Here is a 23117-nt window from a genome sequence, read left to right as displayed (position 1 = left end):
CACCTTAGGAAGGAATTGGGATCGAGTCCTCAATTCCGCCTTTTCCATATAAAATACAGAAAAGGGCTTTAGTATGACAAAGCCGCCAATTCTGATACACGCCTGGCCGACGCCAAGGCCCACAGCATGACCACTTTCCACGTGAGGTATTGTAGCTCCACGGATTTAAGTGGCTCAACCCAATGCGACTTCAGGAAATCCAACACCATGTTGAGATCCCACGGTGCCACTTGAGGCACAAACAGGGGCTGACTATGCAGCACTCCCTTAACGAAAGTCTGAACTTCAGGCAGTGAAGCCAGTTCTATTTTGCTGAAATTTCTCCTTTGGGGCCTTCCTGGCCTCACAGCACGCAACATATTTCCGCCATATGCGGTGATAATGGTTTGCGTTCACTTCTGTCCTAGCTTTAAATAGCGTAGGGATAACTTCCTCCGGAATGCCCTTTTCCTTCAGGATCCGGCGTTCAACCGCCAGGCAGTCAAACGCAGCCGCGGTACGTCTTGGAACAGACAGGCCCCCTGCTGCAGCAGGTCCTGTCTGAGCGGCAGAGGCCATGGGTCCTCTGAGATCATTTCTTGGAGTTCTGGGTACCAAGCTCTTCTTGGCCAACCCGGAACAATGAGTATAGTTCCTACTCCTCTCCTTCTTATTATTCTCATTACCCTGGGTAAGAGAGGCAGAGAAGGGAACACATACACCGACTGGTACACCCACGGTGTTACCCGAGCGTCCCCAGCTATCGCCTGAGGGTCCCTTGACCTGGCGCAATATCTTTATAGCTGTTTGTTGAGGCGGGACGCCATTATGTCCACCTGTGGCCTTTCCCAACGATTTACAATCAGCTGGAAGACTTCTGGATGAAGTCCCCACTCTCCCGGGTGGAGGTCGTGCCTGCTGAGGAAGTCTGCTTCCCAGTTGTCCACTCCCGGAATGAACACTGCTGACAGTGCTAACACATGATTTTCCGCCCATCGGAGAATCCTTGTGGCTTCTGCCATCGCTATCCTGCTTCTTGTGCCGCCCTGTCGGTTTACATGAGCGACCGCCGTGATGTTGTCTGACTGGATCAGCACCGGCCGGTGTTGAAGCAGGGTCTAGCCTGACTTAGGGCATTGTAAATGGCCATTAGTTCCAGAATATTTATGTGTAGGGAAGTCTCCTGACTTTTCCATAGCCTTGAAAGTTTTTTCCCTGTGTGACTGCCCCCCAGCCTCGAAGGCTGGCATCCGTGGTCACCAGGACCCAGTCCTGTATGCCGAATCTGCGGCCCCCTAGAAGATGAGCACTCTGCAGCCACCACAACAGCGACACCCTGGCCCTTGGAGACAGGGTTAACCGCCGATGCATCTGAAGATGCGACCCGGACTACTTGTCCCACAGATCCCACTGGAAGATCCTTGCATGGGACCTGGCGAATGGAATTTCTTCGTAAGAAGCTACCATCTTTCCCAGGGCTTGCGTGCATTGATGCACCGACACCTGTATTTGTATTAGGAGGTCTCTGACTAGAGACGACAGACAACTCCTTGGACTTCTCCTCCGGGAGAAACCCTTTTTATCCTGTTCTGTGTCCAGAACCATACCCAGGAACAGTAGACGTGTCGTAGGAACCAGCTGCGACTTTGGAATATTCAGAAACCAGCCGTGCTGTTGTAGCACTTCCCGAGATAGTGCTACTCCGACGAACAACTGCTCCCTGGACCTCGCCTTTATAAGGAGATCGTCCAAGTACGGGATAATTATTTCGGCCATTACCTTGGTAAATACCTCGGTGCCGGGGACAGACCAACGGCAACGTCTGGAATTGGTAATGACAATCCTGTACCACAATTTTGAGGTACTCCTGGTGAAGAGGGTAAATAGGGACATGCAGGTAAGCATCCTTGATGTCCAGTGATACCATGAAATTCTCCAGGCTTGCAATAATCGCACTGAGCGATTCCATTTTGAACTTGAACCTTCGTATATAAGTGTTAAAGGATTTCAATTTTAGAATGGGTCTCACCGAACCGTCTGGTTTCGGTACCACAACATTTTGGAATAGTAACCCCGGCCTTGTTGAAGGAGGGGTACCTTGATTTCACCTGCTGGAAGTACAGTTTGTGAATTGCCGCCAGTACTACCTTTCTCCGAGGGCAGCAGGCAAGGCTGATGTGAGGTAACGGCGAGGGGGAGTCGCCTCGAACTCCAGCCTGTATCCCTGTGATACTACTTGCAGAACCTAGGGATCCACCTGTGGGCAAGCCCACTGGTCCCTGAAGTTCCCGAGACGCGCCCCCACCGCACCTGTCTCCACCTGTGGAGCCCCAGCGTCATGCGCTGGACTCAGAGGAAGCGGGGGAAGATTTTTGATCCTGGGAACTGGCTGTCTGGTGCAGCTTTTTTCTTCTTCCCTTGCCTCTGTGCAGAAAGGAAGCGCCTTTGACCCGCTTGCTTTTCTGAAGCCGAAAGGACTGTACCTGAAAATACGGTGCTTTCTTAGGCTGTGAGGAAACCTGAGGTAAAAATTTTGCTTCCCAGCTGTTGCTGTGGATACGAGGTTCCAGAGACCATCCCCAAACAATTCCTCACCCTTATAAGGCAGAATCTCCATGTGCCTTTTAAAGGCAGCATCACCTGTCCACTGCCGGGTTTCTAATACCCTCCTGGCAGAATGGACATTACATTAATTCTGGATGCCAGCCGGCAAATATCCCTCTGTGCATCCTTCATATATAAGACGACGTCTTTAATATGCTCTATGTTAGCAAAATATTATCCCTGTCTAGGGTATTAATATTATCTGACAGGGTATCAGACCACGCTGCAGCAGCACTATTTATGCTGAGGCAAATGCAGGTCTCAGTATAGAACCTGAGTGTGTATATACAGACTTCAGGATAGCCTCCTGCTTTTTATCAGCAGGCTCCTTCAAGGTGGCCGTATCCTAAGACGGCAGTGCCACCTTTTTTGACAAACGTGTGAGCGCCTTATCCACCCTAGGGGATATCTCCCAACGTGACCTATCCTCTGGCGGGAAAAGGTACGCCATCAGTAACTTTTTAGAAATTACCAGTTTCTTATCGGGGGAACCCACGCTTCTTTACACACTTCATTCATTCATCTGATGGGGAAACAAAACACTGGCTGCTTTTTCTCCCCAAAAATAAAACCCCTTTTATGTGGTACTTGGGTTCATGTCAGAAATGTGTAACACATTTTTCATTGCCGAGATCATGTAACGGATGTTCCTAGTGGATTGTGTATATATCTCAACCTCGTCGACACTGGAGTCAGACTCCGTGTCGACATCTGTGTCTGCCATCTGAGGTAACGGGCGTTTTTTTTAAGCCCCTGATGGCCTTTGAGACGCCTGGGCAGGCGCGGGCTGAGAAGCCGGCTGTCCCACAGCTGTTACGCCATCCAGCCTTTTATGTAAGGAGTTGACATTGTCGGTTAATACCTTCCACCTATCCATCCACTCTGGTGTCGGCCCCACAGGGGGCGACATCCCATTTATCGGCCTCTGCTCCGCCTCCACGTAACCTTCCTCATCCAACATGTCGACACAGCCGTACCGACACACCGCACACACACAGGGAATGCTCTGACTGAGGACAGGTCCCCACAAAGTCCTTTGGGGAGACAGAGAGAGAGTATGCCAGCACACACCAGAGCGCTATATAATGCAGGGATTAACACTATAACTGAGTGATTTTTTCCCCCAATAGCTGCTTGTATACATATTTCTCTAACGTCCTAAGTGGATGCTGGGGTCTCCGTAAGGACCATGGGGAATAGCGGCTCCGCAGGAGACTGGGCACATCTAAAGAAAGCTTTAGGACTAACTGGTGTGCACTGGCTCCTCCCCCTATGACCCTCCTCCAAGCCTCAGTTAGATTTCTGTGCCCGACGAGAAGGGTGCACACTAGGGGCTCTCCTGAGCTTCTTAGTGAAAGTTTTAGTTTAGGTTTGTTATTTTCAGTGAGACCTGCTGGCAACAGGCTCACTGCATCGAGGGACTAAGGGGAGAAGAAGCGAACTCACCTGCGTGCAGAGTGGATTGGGCTTCTTGGCTACTGGACATTAGCTCCAGAGGGACGATCACAGGTTCAGCCTGGATGGGTCCCGGAGCCGCGCCGCCGGCCCCCTTACAGAGCCAGAAGAGCGAAGAGGTCCGGAGAAAGCGGCGGCAGAAGACGTTCCTGTCTTCAAATAAGGTAGCGCACAGCACTGCAGCTGTGCGCCATTGCTCTCAGCACACTTCACACTCCGGTCACTGAGGGTGCAGGGCGCTGGGGGGGGGCGCCCTGAGACGCAATAAAACATGACAGAAATACCTTACATGGCAAAAAATGCATCACATATAGCTCCTGGGCTATATGGATGCATTTAACCCCTGCCAGAATATACAAAAAACCGGGAGATAAGGCCGCCGAAAAGGGGGCGGAGCCTATCTCCTCAGCACACTGGCGCCATTTTCCCTCACAGCTCAGTTGGAGGGAAGCTCCCTGGCTCTTCCCTGCACTACAGAAAGGGTTAAAAAAAGAGAGGGGGGCACTATTTAGGCGCAGTATTAAAACATACAGCAGCTATAAGGGGAAAAAATAAGATTTTACTTACCGATAAATCTATTTCTCGTAGTCCGTAGTGGATGCTGGGGACTCCGTCAGGACCATGGGGATATAGCGGCTCCGCAGGAGACAGGGCACAATAATAAAAGCTTTAGGATCAGGTGGTGTGCACTGGCTCCTCCCCCTATGACCCTCCTCCAAGCCTCAGTTAGGATACTGTGCCCGGACGAGCGTGCATAATAAGGAAGGATATTGAATCCCGGGTAAGACTCATACCAGCCACACCAATCACACCGTACAACCTGTGATCTGAACCCAGTTAACAGTATGATAACAATGAAGGAGCCTCTGAAAAGATGGCTCACAACAAGAATAACCCGATTTTTGTAACAATAACTATGTACAAGTATTGCAGACAATCCGCACTTGGGATGGGCGCCCAGCATCCACTACGGACTACGAGAAATAGATTTATCGGTAAGTAAAATCTTATTTTCTCTGACGTCATAGTGGATGCTGGGGACTCCGTCAGGACCATGGGGATTATACCAAAGCTCCCAAACGGGCGGGAGAGTGCGGATGACCCTGCAGCACCGAATGAGAGAACTCCATGTCCTCCTCAGCCAGGGTATCAAATTTGTAGAATTTAGCAAACGTGTTTTCCCCTGACCAAGTAACTGCTCGGCAAAGTTGTAAAGCCGAGACCCCTCGGGCAGTCGCCCAAGATGAGCCCCCTTCCTTTTGGAATGGGCTTTTACCGATTTTGGCTGTGGCAGGCCTGCCACAGAATGTGTAAACTGAATTGTATTACAAATCCAGCGAGCAATCGTCTGCTTAGAAGCAGGAGCACCCATCTTGTTGGGTGCATACAGGCTAAACAGCGAGTCAGATTTTCTGACTCCAGCCTTCCTGGAAACATATTTTTCAGGGCCCTGACAACGTCAAGTAACTTGGAGTCCTCCAAGTCCCTAGTACCCGCAGGTACCACAATAGGTTGGTTCATGTGAAAAACAGAAAACACCTTAAGGAGAAATTGAGGACGAGTCCTCAATTCTGCCCTGTCAGAATGAAAAATTAAGTAAGGGCTTTATATATGATAAAGCCGCCAATTCTGACACACGCCTGGCTGAAGCCAGGGCTAATAGCATCGTCACCTTCCATGTGAGATATTTTAAGTCCACAGTGGTGAGTGGTTCAAACCAATGTGACTTTAGGAAACTCAAAACAACATTGAGATCCCAAGGTGCCACTGGGGCACAAAAGGAGGCTGTATATGCAGTACCCCTTTTACAAACATCTGAACGTCAGGCACTAAAGCCAGTTCTTTCTGGAAGAAATTCGACAGGGCCGAAATTTGAACCTTAATGGACCCTAATTTTAGGCCCATAGACAGTCCTGTTTTCAGGAAATGTAGGAAACGACCCAGTTGGAATTCCTCTGTAGGGGCCTTCTTGGCCTCACACCACGCAACATATCTTCGCCAAATGCGGTGAAAATGTTTTGCGGTTACATCCTTCCTGTCTTCGACCAGGGTAGGGATGACTTCATCTGGAATGCCCTTTCAGGATCCGGCGTTCAACCGCCATGCCGTCAAACGCGGCCGCGGTAAGTCTTGGAACAGACAAGGCCCCTGCTGGAGCAGGTCCTTTCTTAAAGGTAGAGGCCACGGGTCTTCCGTGAACATCTCTTGAAGTTTCGGGTACCAAGTCCTTCTTGGCCAATCCGGAACCACGAGTATCATTCTTACCCATCTCCCTCTTATGATTCTCAGTACTTTTTGTATGAGAGGCATAGGAGGAAACACATACTCTGACTGGTACATCCACAGTGTTACCAGAGCGTCCACCGCTATTGCCTGAGGGTCCCTTGACCTGGCGCAATATCTAGTTTTTTGTTCAGGCGGGACGCCATCATGTCCACCTTTGGTTTTTCACAACGGTTTACAATCATGTGGAAGACTTCCCGATGAAGTCCCCACTCTCCCGGGTGGAGGTCATGCCTGCTGAGGAAGTCTGCTTCCCAGTTTTCCACTCCCGGAATGAACACTGCTGAGAGTGTTATCACATGATTTTTCGCCCAGCGAAGAATCCTTGCAGTTTCTGCCATTTCCCTCCTGCTTCTTGTGCCGCCCTGTCTGTTTACGTGGGCGACTGCCGTGATGTTGTCCCACTGGATCAATACCGGCTGACCTTGAAGCAGAGGTCTTGCTAAGCTTAGAGCATTGTAAATTGCCCTTAGCTCCAGTATATTTATGTGGAGAGAAGTCTCCAGACTCGATCACACTCTCTGGAAATTTTTTCCTTGTGTGACTGCTCCCCAGCCACTCAGGCTGGCATCCGTGGTCACCAGGACCCAGTCCTGAATGCCGAATCTGCGGCCCTTTCATAGATGAGCACTCTGCAGCCACCGCAGAAGAAACACCCTTGTCCTTGGAGACAGGGTTATCCGCTGATGCATCTGAAGATGCGATCCGGACCATTTTTCCAGCAGATCCCACGTAAAGGTTCTTGCGTGAAATCTACCGAATGGGATCGCTTTGTAAGAAACCACCATTTTTCACAGGATCCTTGTGCAATGATGCACTGATACTTTTCCTGGTTTTAGGAGGTTCCTGACTAGCTCGGATAACTCCCTGGCTTTCTTCTCCGGGAGAAAACATCCTTTTCTGGACTGTGTCCAGAATCATCCCTAGGAACAGTAGACGTGTCGTCGGAAAAAAATGCGATTTTGGAATATTTAGAATCCACTCGTGCTGTCGTAGAACTACTTAAGATAGTGCTACTCCGACCTCCAACTGTTCTCTGGACCTTGCCCTTATCAGGAAAGCGTCCATATTTCTTTTAAGAAGAATCATCATTTCGGCCATTACCTTGGTAAAGACCCGGGGTGCCGTGGACAATCCAAACGGCAGCGTCTGAACTGATAGTGACAGTTCTGTACCACGAACCTGAGGTACCCTTGGTGAGAAGGGCAAATTTGGACATGTAGGTAAGCGTCCCTGATATCCAGTGACACCATATCGTCCCCTTCTTCCTGGTTCGCTATCACTGCTCTGAGTGACTCCATCTTGATTTGAACGCTTGTATGTAAGTGTTCAAATATTTCAGATCTCACCTAGCCGTCTGGCTTCAGTACCACAATATAGTGTGGAATAATACCCCTTCCCTTGTTGTAGAAGGGGTACTTTGATTATCACCTGCTGGGAATACAGCCTGTGAATTGTTCCCAATACTGCCTCCCTGTCGGAGGGAGACGTTGGTAAAGCAGACTTCAGGAACTTGTGAGGGGGAGACGTCTCGAATTTCCAATGTACACCTGGGATACTACGTGTAGGATCCAGGAGTCCACTTGTGAGTGGGCCCACTGCGTGCTGAAACTCTTGAGATGACCCCCTACCGCACCTGAGTCCGCTTGTACGGCCCCAGCGTCATGCTGCGGACTTGGCAGAAGCTGTGGAGGGCTTCTGTTCCTGGGAAAGGGCTGCCTGCTGCAGTCTTCTTCCCTTTCCTCTACCCCTGGGCAGATATGACTGGCCCTTTTGCCCGCCTGCCCTTATGGGGACGAAAGGACTGAGACTGAAAAGACTGTGTCCTTTTCTGCTGAGATGTGACTTGGGGTAACAAACGGTGGATTTTTCAGCTGTTGCCATGGCCACCAGGTCCGATGGACCGCCCCTTTATACGGCAATACTTCCATGTGCCGTCTGGAATCTGCATCACCTGACCACTGTCGTCTGGCAGATATGGACATCACATTTACTCTTGATGCCAGAATGCAAATATCCCTCTGCGCATCTCGCATATATAGAAATGCATCCTTAAAATGCTCTCTAGTCAATAAAATCTTGTCCCTGTCAAGGGTATCAATATTTTCAGTCAGGAAATCCGACCAAGCCCCCTCAGCGCTGCACATCCAGGCTGAGGCGATTGCTGGTCGTAGTATAACACCAGTATATGTGTATATACTTTTAGGATATTTTTCAGCTTCCTATCAGCTGGCTCCTTGAGGGCTGCCGTATCTGGAGACGGTAACGCCACTTGTTTTTATAAGCGTGTGAGCGCCTTATTCATCCTAAGGTGTGTTTCCCAACTCGCCCTAACTTCTGGCGGGAAAAGGTATACCGCCAATAATTTTCTATCGGAGGAAACCCACGTATCATCACACACTTCATTTAATTTATCTGATTCAGGAAAAACTACAAGTAGTTTATTCACACCCTACATAATACCCTTATTTGTGGTACTTGTAGTATCAGAAATATGTAACACCTCCTTCATTGCCCTTAACATGAAACGTGTGGCCCTAAAGGAAAATACGTTTGTTTCTTCACCGTCGACACTGGAGTCAGTGTCCGTGTCTGTGTCTGTGTCGACCGACTGAGGTAAATGGGCGTTTTTACAAGCCCCTGACGGTGTCTGAGACGCCTGGACAGGTACTAATTTGTTTGCCGGCCGTCTCATGTCGTCAACCGACCTTGCAGCGTGTTGACATTATCACGTAATTCCTAAATAAGCCATCCATTCCAGTGTCGACTCCCTAGAGAGTGACATCACCAATACAGGCAATTTGCTCCGCCTCCTCACCAACATCGTCCTCCTACATGTCGACACACACGTACCGACACACAGCACACACACAGGGAATGCTCTGACAGAGGACAGGACCCCACTAGCCCTTTGGGGAGACAGAGGGAGAGTTTGCCAGCACACACCAAAAACGCTATAATTATACAGGGACAACCCCTTATACAAGTGTTTTCCCTTATAGCATTTTTATATATGTAATCATATCGCCAAATAAGTGCCCCCCCTCTCTGTTTTAACCCTGTTTCTGTAGTGCAGTGCAGGGGAGAGCCTGGGAGCCTTCCTCACAGCAGAGCTGAGCAGGAAAATGGCGCCGTGTGCTGAGGAGAATAGGCCCCGCCCCCTTTTCGGCGGGCTCTTCTCCCGGAGTTTGTGAGATCTGGCAGGGGTTAAATACATCCATATAGCCTCAAGGGCTATATGTGATGTATTTTAGCCATAAAAAGGTATTATACATTGCTGCCCAGGGCGCCCCCCCCAGCGCCCTGCACCCTCAGTGACAGTTGGTGACTGTTGGTGAAGTGTGCTGACAACAATGGCGCACAGCTGCAGTGCTGTGCGCTACCTTATGAAGACTGAAAGTCTTCTGCCGCCTGTTTCTGGACCTCTGGACCTCTTCAACTTCGGCATCTGTAAGGGGGGTCGGCGGCACGGCTCCGGGACGAACCCCAGGGTGAGACCTGTGTTCCGACTCCCTCTGGAGCTAATGGTGTCCAGTAGCCTAAGAAGCAAATCCATCCTGCACGCAGGTGAGTTTTCTTCTCTCCCCTAAGTCCCTCGTAGCAGTGAGCCTGTTGCCAGCAGGACTCACTGAAAATAAAAAACCTAACTTAAACTTTTATTCTAAGCAGCTCAGGAGAGCCACCTAGATTGCACCCTTCTCGTCGGGCACAAAAATCTAACTGAGGCTTGGAGGAGGGTCATAGGGGGAGGAGCCAGTGCACACCACCTGATCCTAAAGCTTTTATTATTGTGCCCTGTCTCCTGCGGAGCCGCTATATCCCCATGGTCCTGACGGAGTCCCCAGCATCCACTAGGACGTCAGAGAAACACTTATATAAGGTTATCTCTGTATATATATAGCGCTCTGGTGTGTGCTGGCATACTCTCCCTCTGTCTCCCCAAAGGGCTAGTGGGGTCCTGTCCTCTATCAGAGCATTCCCTGTGTGTGTGCTGTGTGTCGGTACGTTTGTGTCGACATGTATGAGGAGAAAAATGATGTGGAGACGGAGCAGAGTGTCTGTAACAGTGATGTCACCCCCTAGGGGGTCGACACCTGAGTGGATGTACTGTTGAAAATTACGTGACAGTGTCAGCTCTATATAAAAAAAACAGTGGTTGACATGGGACAGCCGGCTACTCAGCTTGTGCCTGTCCAGACGTCTCATAGGCCGTCAGGGGCTCTAAAGCGGCCGTTACCTCAGAGATACAGACGCCGACACGGATACTGACTCCTGTGTCGACGGTGAAGAGACAACCGTGATTTCCAGTAGGGCCACACGTTACATGATTGAGACAATGGCAAATGTTTTTATACATTTTTGATTATACGAGTACCACCAAAAAGGGGTATTATGTTCGGTGAGGGAAAAACTACCTGTAGTTTTCCTGAATCTGAGAAATAAAATGAGGTGTGTGATGATGCGTGGGTTTCCCCCCGATAACAATTGATAATTTCTTAAAAAGTATTGGCTGCATACCCTTTCCCGCCAGAGGTTAGGGTGCGTTGGGAAACACCCCCTAGGGGGGATAAGGCGCTCACACGCTTGTAAGAACAAGGGCTCTACCCTCTCATGAGATGGCCGCCCTTAAGGATCCTGCTGATAGAAAGCAGGAGGGTATCCAAAAAGGTATTTACACACATACTGGTGTTATACTGCGACCAGCTATCGCCTCAGCCTGGAGGTGCAGTGCTGGGTGGGCATGGTCGGATTCCCTGACTGGAATTATTGCCTATAGAGCATTTAAAAGATGCATTTCTATATATGCATGATGCACAGCGGAATAATTGCCGACTGGCATCAAGTATAAGTGCGTTGTCCAATTCTACCAGTAAAATGGTCAGGTGATGCGGATTCCAAACGGCATTTGGAAGTATTGCCTTTGAAAGGGGACATTTGGGGTCGGTCTTTTAGACCTGGTGGCCACGGCAACGGCTGGGAAATCCACGTTTGTACCCCAGGTCGCCTCTCAAAATAAGACGCCGTATTATCAGGCGCAGTCCTTTGTTGGCAAGCGGACAAAAGGTTCCTCTTTTCTGCTCGTGACAGAGGGAGAGGAAAAAGGCTGCAGAGATCAGCCAGTTCCCAGGAACAGAAATCCTTTCCCGCCTCTGCCAAGCCTTCAGTATGACGCTAGGGCTTTACAAGCTCAGGCACGGTGGGGGCCCGTTCTCAATGAATTTCAGTGCGCAGTGGGCTCACTCGCAAGTAGACCCCTGGATCCTTCAGGTAATATCTCAGGGGTACATATTGGAATTCGAGACGTCTCCCCCTGGCCGTTTCCAAAAGTCGGCTTTACCGACGTCTCCCTCTGACAGGGAGGCAGTTTTGGAAGCCATTCACAAGCTGTATTCCCAGCAGGTGATAATCAAGGTACCCCTCCTGCAACAGGGAACGGGGTATTATTCCACACTATTGTGGTACCGAAGCCAGACGGCTCGGTGAGACCGATTCTAAATCTAAAATCTAAAATCTTTGAACACTTACATACAGAGGTTCAAATTCAAGATTGAGTCACTCAGAGCAGTGATTGCGAACCTGGAAGAAGGGGACTACATGATGTCTCGGGACATCAAGGATGCTTACCTTCATGTCAAAATTTACCCTTCTCACCAAGGGTACCTCAGGTTATGGTACAGAACTGTCACTATCAGTTCAGACGCTGCCGTAGGGATGGTCCAGGGCACCCCGGGTCTTTACCAAGGTAATGGCCGAAATGATATCCCTTCGAAGGAAGGGAATTTTAGTTATCCCTTACTTGGACGATTCCCTGATAAGGGTAAGATCCAGGGAACAGTTGGAGGTCGGTGTAGCACTATCTCATGTAGTGTTGCGGCAGCACGATTGGATTCTCAATATTCCAAAATCGCAGCTGGTTCCGACGACTTGTCTTCTGTTTCCTAGGGATGATCCTGGACACAGTCCAGAAAAAAGGTGTTTCTCCCGGAAGAGAAAGCCAGGGAGTTATCCGAGCTAATCAGGAACCTCCTAAAACCGAACCAAGTCTCAGTGCATCAATGCACAAGGGTTCTGGGTAAAAATGGTGGCTTCCTCCGAAGCAATCCCATTCGTTAGATTCCACGCAAGAACTTTCCAGTGGAACCTACTGGACAAATGGTCCGGGTCGCATTTTCAGATGCATCAGCGGATAACCCTGTCACCAAGGACAAGGGTATCCATCCTGTGGTGGTTGCAGAGTGCTCATCTTCTAGAGGGCCGCAGATTCGGCATTCAGGACTGGGTCCTGGTGACCACGGATGCCAGCCTGCGAGGCTGGGGAGCAGTCACACAGGGAAGGAATATCCAGGGCTTAGGGTCAAGCCTGGATACATCACTTCACATAAATATCCTGAAGCTAAGGGCCATTTACAATGCTCTAAGCTTAGCAAGACCTCTGCTTCAAGGTCAGCCGGTGTTGATCCAGTCGGACAACATCATGGCAGTCACCCACGTAAACAGACAGGGTGGCACAAGAAGCAGGGGGGCAATGGCAGAAGCTGCAGGGATTCTTCGCTGGGCGGAAAATCATGTGATAGCACTGTCAACAGTATTCATTCCGGGAGTGGACAACTGGGAAGCAGACTTCCTCAGCACGACCTCCACCCGGGAGAGTGGGGACTTCACCCAGAAGTCGTCCACATGATTAAAAAACTCGACAGGTATTGCGCCAGGTCAAGAGACCCTCAGGCAATAGTTGTAGAAGCTCTGGTAACACCGTGGGTGTACCAGTCAGTGTATGTGTTCCCTCCTCTGCCTCTCATACCCAAGGTACTGAGATTGATAAGATGGAGAGGAGAAAGCACTATATTCGTGGCTCCGGATTGGCCAAGAAGGACTTGGTAACCGGAACTTCAAGAGATGCTCACGGAGGGTCCGTGGCCTCTACCTCTAAGAAGGGACCTGCTCCAGCAAGGACCCTGTCTGTTCCAAGACTTACCGCGGCTGCGTTTGACGGCATGCCGGTTGAACACCGGATCCTGACGGAAAAAAGGCATTCCGGATGAAGTCATCCATATCCTGATCTAAAGCCAGGAAGGATGTAACCGCAAAAACATTATCACCGCAATTGGCTAAAATATGTTGCGTAGTGCGAGGCCAGTAAGGCCCGACGGAGGAAATTCAACTGGGTCGATTCCTACATTTCCTGCAAACAGGAGTGTCTATGGGCCTGAAATTGGGGTCCATTAAGGTTCAGATTTCGGCCCTGTCAATTTTCTTCCAAAAAAGAACTAGCTTCAGTCCAAGAAGTTTAGACTTTTGTAAAAGGGGTACTGCATATACAGCCTCCTTTTGTGCCTCCAGTGGCAATTTGGGATCTCAATGTAGTTTGGGTTCCAAAAGTCACATTGGTTTGAACCACTTAAATCTGTGGAGTTAAAATATCTCACATGGAAAGTGGTCATGCTGTTGGCCCTGGCCTGGGCCAGGCGCGTGTCAGAATTGGCGGCTGTATCCTGTAAAAGCCCTTATCTGATTTTCCATTCGGACAGGGCGGAATTGAGGACTCGTCCTCAGTTTCTCCCTAAGGTGGTTCCAGCGTTTTCACCTGAACCAACCTATTGTGGTGCCTGCGGCTACTAGGGACTTGGAGGAATCCAAGTTGCTGTATGTTGTCAGGGCCCTGAAAATATTTCCAGGACGGCTGGAGTCAGGAAATCTGACTCGCTGTTTATCCTGTATGCACCCAACAAGCCTGGTGCTACTGCTTCTAAGCAGACTATTGCTTGTTGGATTTGTAGTACAATTCAGCTTGCACATTCTGTGGCAGGCCTGCCACAGCTAAAATCTGTAAAAGCCCGTTCCACAAGGAAAGTGGGCTCATCTTGGGCGGCTGCCCGAGGGGTCTCGGCTTTACAACTTTGCCGAGCAGCTACTTGGTCAGGGGCAAACACGTTTGCTAAATTCTACAAATTTGATACCCTGGCTGAGGAGGACCTGGAGTTCTCTCATTCGGTGCTGCAGAGTCATCCGCACTCTCCCGCCCGTTTGGGAGCTTTGGTATAATCCCCATGGTCCTTACGGAGTCCCCAGCATCCACTTAGGACGTTAGAGAAAATAAGAATTTACTTACCGATAATTCTATTTCTCATAGTCCGTAGTGGATGCTGGGCGCCCATCCCAAGTGCGGATTGTCTGCAATACTTGTACATAGTTATTGTTACAAAAATCGGGTTATTATTGTTGGGAGCCATCTTTTCAGAGGCTCCTCTGTTATCATACTGTTAACTGGGTTCGGATCACAAGTTATACGGTGTGATTGGTGTGGCTGGTATGACTCTTACCCGGGATTCAAAATCCTTCCTTATTGTGTACGCTCGTCCGGGCACAGTATCCTAACTGAGGCTTGGAGGAGGGTCATAGGGGGAGGAGCCAGTGCACACCAGTTAGTCCTAAAGCTTTCTTTAGATGTGCCCAGTCTCCTGCGGAGCCGCTATTCCCCATGGTCCTTACGGAGACCCCAGCATCCACTACGGACTATGAGAAATAGAATTATCGGTAAGTAAATTCTTATTATTGCGCCTAAATTTAGTGCCCCCCCTCTCTTTTTAACCCTTTGAGCCTGAAAACTACAGGGGAGAGCCTGGGGAGCTGTCTTCCAGCTGCACTGTGAAGAAAAAATGGCGCCAGTGTGCTGAGGGAGATAGCCCCGCCCCTTTTTCGGCTGACTTTTCTCCCGCTTTTTTATGGATTCTGGCAGGGGTAATTTATCACATATATAGCCCTGGGACTATATATTGTGATGATTTGCCAGCCAAGGTGTCTTATATTGCCCCCAGGGCGCCCCCCCCCCCCCAGCGCCCTGCACCCATTAGTGACCGGAGTGTGAGGTGTGCATGAGGAGCAATGGCGCACAGCTGCAGTGCTGTGCGCTACCTTGTTGAAGACAGAAGTCTCCTGCCACCGATTTTCCGGAACACTTCTTGCTTCTGGCTCTGTAAGGGGGCCGGCGGCGCGGCTCCGGGAACGAACACCAAGGTCGGGTCCTGCGGTCGATCCCTCTGGAGCTAATGGTGTCCAGTAGCCTAAGAAGCCCAAACTACCACCTGTTAGGTAGGTTCGCTTCTTCTCCCCTTAGTCCCTCGCTGCTGTGAGTCTGTTGCCAGCAGATCTCACTGTAAAATAAAAAACCTAAATATACTTTCTTTCTAGGAGCTCAGGAGAGCCCCTAGTGTGCATCCAGCTCAGCCGGGCACAAGATTCTAACTTAGGTCTGGAGGAGGGTCATGGTGGGAGGAGCCAGTGCACACCAGGAAGTCCTAAACCTTTCTTTAGTTGTGCCCAGTCTCCTGCGGAGCCGCTATTCCCCATGGTCCTTACGGAGTCCCAGCATCCACTTAGGACGTCAGAGAAATATAGATTTTGTTGAACATATCCTGTAAAGATATGACTAGGTTGCAAAGTATTTTTATGTTCTTTAAAAATGCAAAATTAAGTTGTAGCTTTTATATAAGGTAAACAGTGAATAAAATCAAATGAAGAAAATACGCAAGCACTTGAAACTTTACCACCAAACCAAGTCATCACCTGTCCTGCACCTAGAATCATACTTGTCTACTCAACTGGAACATCTGAGAGACTCAATTTTTTAAGGGGTCCAAGAAACTCTTGTTAGAGGAGGTCATCCTCCTGCATCCACCCCAATTCCTAGTGAAATGGGTGGGACTGGGGAGCTGACATGATTCTATGAGAAGCTCACAATCTTACTCCCCAAAGTGATCAGTTGCATCTCCACCAGTGCCGTAACTAGGCATTTTAGCGCTGTGTGCAAGAAACGATAGTGGCGCCGCCCCCCAATGTAAGATAGGGGCAGTGCGCGCCGTAGGCGCGTCAAAAAAATGTAGGGGCGTGGCTTAATGGGGAAGGGGCGTGGCCACAAAATAATAGCAATTCATACTACGGTGCATAGTAGTCTACATTATTCAAATTACGCTGCACAGTAGCGCCACTACACCAGGTAGAGCCCCTTTTATACATTACAATAGACAGCGTCCCCCTTTTTACACATTACAGCAGCCAGTCCCCCTTTTTACACATTGCGGCATCCAGGCCCCCTTTTTACACATTACGGCAGCCAGTCCCCCTTTTTACACATTGCGGCAGCCAGTCCCCCTTTTTACACATTGCGGCATCCAGGACCCCTTTTTACACATTGCGGCAGCCAGGCCCCCTCTTTACACATTACGGCAGCCAGTCCTCCTTTTTACACATTGCGGCATCCAGTCCCCCTTTTTACACATTGCGGCATCCAGTCCCCCTTTTTACACATTGCGGCAGCCAGGCCTCCTTTTTACACATTGCGGCAGCCGGGACCCCATTTTACACATTGCGGCAGCCGGGACCCCTTTTTACACATTGCGGCAGCCGGGACCCCATTTTACACATTGCGGCAGCCGGGACCCCTTTTTACACATTGCGGCATCCAGGACCCCTTTTTACACATTGCGGCAGCCAGGCCCCCTCTTTACACATTACGGCAGCCAGTCCTCCTTTTTACACATTGCGGCATCCAGTCCTCCTTTTTACACATTGCGGCATCCAGTCCCCCTTTTTACACATTGCGGCAGCCAGGCCTCCTTTTTACACATTGCGGCAGCCGGGACCCCATTTTACACATTGCGGCAGCCGGGACCCCTTTTTACACATTGCGGCAGCCGGGACCCCATTTTACACATTGCGGCAGCCGGGACCCCTTTTTACACATTGCGGCAGCTGGGACCCCATTTTACACATTGCGGCAGACGAGACCCCATTTTACACATTGCGGCAGACGAGACCCCATTTTACACATTGCGGCAGACGAGACCCCATTTTACACATTGCGGCAGACGGTGAGAGAGAGAGAGAGAGAGAGAGAGAGAGAGAGAGAGAGAGAGAGAGAGAGAGAGAGAGAGGGAGGGAGGATATACTTACCTTCTCCCCGCTGACAGGCTCCTCGTGCAGCTTCCTCTCGGTGCAGGCTGTGTGAGGTGAGAAGGAGGAGGAGGGAGGGGGAGCAGTGAGCCGCAGCAGCGCTATTTGATTGGTAGTAAGCGCCGCTGCAGCATCCCCCTCTCCTCCTGTATTGGTTGCCTGGCGCTGCTGTGGATGCTGGGGAACCGCATCCCAGCATCCTTAGCAGCGCCGGGCAGCCAATACAGGAGGAGAGGGGGATGCTGCAGCGGCGCTTACTACCAATCAAATAGCGCTGCTGCGGCTCACTGCTCCCCCTCCCTCCTCCTCCTCCTCTCCGCTGCCCGGCGCTGGTCCTCTTCCTTCTACACAGCGGGGCGCACGGCGCAGACTTCGGCGGCATGTAATGAGTCAATTTGACTCATTACATGCCGCTGGCCGTTGCGCCCTCAGGGCAACTGCGCTGTGTGCCAAGCCCCCTTGGCACACACGTAGTTACGGCCCTGATCTCCACTACAGTGCCTTGCTAAAGTATTAACCCCCCCCCCCCCTTGGCTTTTTACCTATTTTGTTACACTACAATTTGTATTTTTTTTTATCTGAATTTTATGTGATGGATCTGCACAAAATAGTCTAAGTTGGTGAAGTGAAATGAAAAAAAAAAATTATATAAAAGAGAGTTTGTATAAATAAAACTCTGAAAATTGGCATGTGCATATGTATTCACCCCCTTTGCTATGAAGCCCCTCAAAAGTTCTGGTGCAACCAATTACCTTCAGAAGTCACATAATTAGTGAAATGAAGTCCACCTGTGTGCAATCTAAGTGTCACATGATCTGTCAGGAGAAACACACCGTTTCTGAAAGGCCCCAGAGGCTGCAACACCATTAAGAGGCATCACACTATGAAGACCAAGGAGTCTCCAAACAAGTCAGGGACACAGTTGTTGAGAAGTACAAGCCAGGGTTGGGTTATAAAAAAATAGCCAAATCTTTGATGATCCCCCGAAGCACCATCAAATCCATCATCTTCAAATGGAAAGAACATGGTACCACAACAAACCTGCCAAGAGAGGACCGGCCTCCAAAACTCACAGACCAGGCATGGAGGGCATTAATCAGAGAGGCAGCACAGAGACCAAAGGTAACCCTCAAGGAGCTGCAGAGTTCCACAGCAGAGACTGGTGTATCTGCGCATGTGACCACAATAAGCCGTGCACTCCATAGAGCTGGGCTTTATGGAAGAGTGGCCAGGAAAAAACATTACTTAGTGTTAAAAATAAGAAGGCATGTTTTGAGTTTGCCAAAAGGCATGTGGACGACTACCCAAATGTACAGAGGAAGGTGCTCTGGTCAGATGAGACTAAAATTCAACTTTTCGGCCACCAAGGAAAACGCTATGTCTGGCGCAAACCCAACACATCCCATCACCCCAAGAACACCATCCCCACAGTCAGGGCCGGTTCTAGCCCTTTTTGCGCCCCGGGCGGGAAATAGGGGCGTGGCTTCATACAGGGGAAGTGGTCAGTTACGCCCCCTGTACAGTAGAATAGCGCCGCTGAAATGCTGTGCGGTGCGCGATGACGTAATCACGCACCGCACAGCAAAGGTCCTCTCCACGAAGGGAAACTAGACGCGTAGCCAGGGGCGGAACTACTGGCAGTGCAGCCAGTGCATTTCACTGGGGCCCCGCCGCACTCAAGGGGCCCACAGCCGCCGGCATTACAGTGAGTCACAATGACTCATTGTATCATGCCGCACACCAGGCACCAGCAACGCTCCTGTCGGGTCTGCGTCCCGCCGCCCACCCGTGTCACGAATAGATCAGGGCAGCACCAGACACGCTGCCGCGGCTGCCGCCCGCCGCCTTTGTAACGCACTCGGCGCTTGCGGCAGCCCGGCTGAAGGGGAAGGAGGGGTCCTGGCCGAGGAGGGTCCGTCCCTCCCTCATACAAACTTACTGGTCGGTCAGGTCTCACTGGCTGCTGCTGCTGCTGTAAGGAGGGAACGCTCTCTCCAGCGCCTACTCCTCCACACGTCCTCCTATAATAAAATGCTGCTGCAAGATGTCAATCAGGAAAGCGAGGAGGAGCAGCTAACTCAGCTCCTCCCCCTTCCTGTTTATATTCCGCCCCTCCCTCGGCTTCCTCTCTCTCTCTGTGTGTTTGGGCGCCGGGGATCTGACAAGCATCACGCCAAGATCTCGTGGCCGTCCCTGGCGACCACTGTCATAATGGGAGGGAGGGAGAGAGAGGAGCTGGAGCTGCTGGTCATTCCCTATGTGCAGCAACAGCCCCTGGTAGGAATTAGTTATTTTAAATGTCTTTAATTGCATATGTATAAACACAAATATGTATGTATGTATGTATGTATGTATTTTATTTATTTATTTTTAAATTGAGTTTGCATCTCTTGCCTTGTAAAAATGGGACACTGTCTGCCGTAATGTGTAAAAATGGGACACTGCCGTAGTGTGTAAAATGGGGACGCTGTCTGCCGTAATGAAAAGGGGACACTGTCTGCCGTAATGTGTAAAAATGGGGACGCTGTCTGCCGTAGTGTGCAAAATGGGGACGCTGTCTGCCGTAGTGAAAAGGGGATGCTGTCTGCCATAATGTGTAAACGGTTGACGCTGTCTGCCGTAATGTGTAAAAATGGGGATGCTATCTGCCGTAATGTGTAAAAAAGGGGATGCTGTCTGCCGTAATGTGTAAAAAGGGGACGCTGTCTGCCGTAATGAAAAGGGGACGCTGTCTGACGTAATGTGTAAAAGGGGAATCTGTCTGCCGTAAGGTGTAAAAGGGGCTCTACCTAGTGTAGTGGTGCTACCGTGCGGCGTAATTTTAATAATGGAGACTATTGTGCACCGTTATATGAATTGGTATTATTTTGTGGTCACACCCCTTCCCCCACAAAGCCACGCCCCTATTTTTGCACGCGCCTTCGGCGCGCACTGCCCTTGTTTTGCATGGAGTAGGGGGGCTCCGATAGCGTTTCTTGCACACAGTGCTAAAATGTCTAGTTACGGCACTGTTGCTAGGTATCCATTTCTCTGGCCCTGAGCAGGTCCCCCTCACCAGATCCTCTCCTGCATTTTGGTGGGCCCATTTTGTCGCACATGGGCCCACCGCTCGCTAGTTCCGCCACTGCACGTAGCGTCTAGTTCCCTTCACAGCGGGACCAGCGGGGGACACAGCGGGCAGCACAGCAGTAGCAGATCTTGCCGGCGCCCTCCGGAAGGCGGCGCCACGGGCAAGCACAAGATCCGCTACTGCCCACAGTGAAACATGGTGGCGGCAGCATCATGCTGTGGGAATGTATTTCAGCAGCAGGGACTGGGAAACTGTAATGAGTCGAGGGAAAGATGGATGGTGCTAAATACAGGTATATTTTTTAGCAAAATCTGTTTCAGTCTGCCTGTGATTTGAGACTGGGACGGAGGTTCACCTTCCAGCAGGACAATGACCCGAAGCATACTGCTAAAGCAACACTTAAGTGGTTTAAGGTGAAACATTTAAATGTGTTGGAATGGCCTAGTCTAAGCCCAGATCTCAATCCAATTGAGAATCTGTGGTCAGACTTGAAGATTGCTGTTCACAAGCGGAAACCATCCAACATGAAGGAGCTGGAGCAGTTTTGCCTTGAGGAATGGGCAAAAATCCCATTGGCAAGTTGTGGCAAGCTCATAGAGACTTATCCAAAGCGACTTGCAGCTGTAATTGCCGCAAAAGGTGGCTCTACAAAGCACTGACTTTAGGGGGGTGCATAGTTATGCATGCTGAAGTTTTCTGTTATTTTGTCCTATTTATTGTTTGCTTCACAATAAAAAAAAAAAAATCTTCAAAGTTGTAGGCTTGTTCTGTGAATGAAGTGATACAAACCTTCAAACAATCCATTTTAATTCCAGGTTGTGAGGCAACAAAACATGAAAAATGCAAAGGGGGGTGAACACTTTAGCAAGGCGCTGTATAGGAGCTGTCCTGGAGGTGACAATTTTAAAAGGTGGCAAATATGCCTGGGACTGGTCTAAGGTCCTACCACTCAAAACTGGGCATTACATTTGGAGTGATGCTGGCAATGTGCCTTTGCAGCACCCTGGTAACGCTCATAATGGTGGCATACCACTACCACAACAGCACTCACTTCACGTTGCACCCCCATATATCATTTGGCTACAAAAACTGGGCATACTACCAACCTTGCTACAGATTCAAGTTACAAAAAAATACTTTGTGATTATACTCAACTTCTTGATCTGTAAGTCACTTGCTACATTCACACTGGCATAATGCATTATATCAATAAATACAATTTAGTTTTACTGGGGGAGATGTATCAAGCAGAGTTAAGAGTGGAGAAGTGGATCAGTTGAGAAGTTGCCCATAGCAACTAATCAGCTTCTACCTTTCATTTTATAGAATACACTTGATAAAAGCTATCTCTAAACTGATTGGTTGCTATGGGCAACTTCTCCACTGGTGCTGTTAGTTCCTCCATGATATATTATTATTGTTTTTTCCATTCTGCACATGATAATTTAGTGTGAGCACTGGATTTTCCTTCATAATTGTATGTCTACTCTAGAGGCTGGACGCCTCTATGTTCCAGCTGCTTCCCTCTACACGTAAGAACACCAAACACACAGACAGTGGGGGGAATTCAACTGGATGCAAGATTTAATGAGGTAAAGAAACTTGCGTTCCTCAAACCCCGTTTTGGATTACCACAGGTATGTGCACTCCCAATACCCGCAGTATCCAATTTAAAAAATATGGTAGCAGGGTTTTCAGAGCTGGTTAATCTTTACACTGGGTAGGGGGCTGCTGGGAGGCTCTGGGGAGGCTCAAGGGCTGCTGGGAGATGTAGTCTGCCCAGCCACTGCCTCTGAGGGGGGATGACACTACATGGGGGGAGGGGAGTCGTACACGCTCACCCTCACACATATTACACACACTCATAATACACTCACATCTCACCGCTGCTGCAGAAGTCTGGATTTGGACGCTGGAGTAAAAAATACATTGGTTTGGACGGTGAGTAATTACTGACCAATTAAGCTAGTTGGAAACTTCCAATTGCTTAAATGGTCCTCGGGAAGAAGGGAATGCTGCTGGGGTGCCAGAGCAAGTCCTGGTGATTTTTCCTAAAATTAACGATTTTAGGAAAAATCGCACTTGCTCTGGGGCTGCGTGAAAAAAGAGGCAGTGCGTCCCATTTTCTGTCCTGTAATTGAATAGGAAAACTTTCCCGCCATCAACTGAATTCGCCCCAGTGAGTGCAAGTTTCCTACCAATTATCATCAGCTCATCAGTTTCTGTTTTGCACTAAGGAATGATTACTTTGCTGTGGTTTGCACACGGGGCACAGCATCACCCTTTGTAGGGCACTTTCTGCAGGAGGTATTAGGTTTACACTCAATCCATACAAGTCACCCCAAAACAATACTGTGCACCCACAAATCACCAACAGCTACTGCTTATTCACACATAAGATGCAGCGCTACCAACTGATGGTATGCTTCATAGGGTCGACATTTAGAACATCGTCATGGACAGAATATTAACATTTAACATGTCGATAGGGTTGGGGTTAGAGCAGGGTTAGGGGCTGCGGTTAGGATTAGTTTTACGTGCAATGGATGTAAAATCACATTATCGACAAGCCGACCATCAGTATTTACAATGTCAACATTCTATCAGTGTCAGTAGTCTGTCCATGTTGACATGCTGAAAGTCGATTGACAACTAACACATGTATTTAACTCTGAATCAGGCCTATGTAATATAAACATCACAAATACTTTTATTCTTCTAAAATACTGTATGCAGCATGTAAATGTAATATTAATGATCAAACATAAATGAATGA

The 23117-nt window shown here is 49.4% G+C and overlaps 1 protein-coding gene across 3 annotated transcripts in view; it reads right to left on the bottom strand.

Moving 5' to 3' along the window:
• The window catches only part of SANBR (SANT and BTB domain regulator of CSR), a 202157-nt gene that overhangs the window by 178450 nt on the left and 590 nt on the right, over positions 1-23117 (bottom strand). The window lies entirely within an intron of this gene.

Source organism: Pseudophryne corroboree, chromosome 4 (assembly GCF_028390025.1).
Source record: "Pseudophryne corroboree isolate aPseCor3 chromosome 4, aPseCor3.hap2, whole genome shotgun sequence".
Taxonomy (NCBI): Eukaryota; Metazoa; Chordata; class Amphibia; order Anura; family Myobatrachidae; genus Pseudophryne; species Pseudophryne corroboree.
The sequence above is the reverse complement of the archived record's forward strand: the minus strand, read 5'-3'. Positions and strand labels throughout refer to the sequence as shown.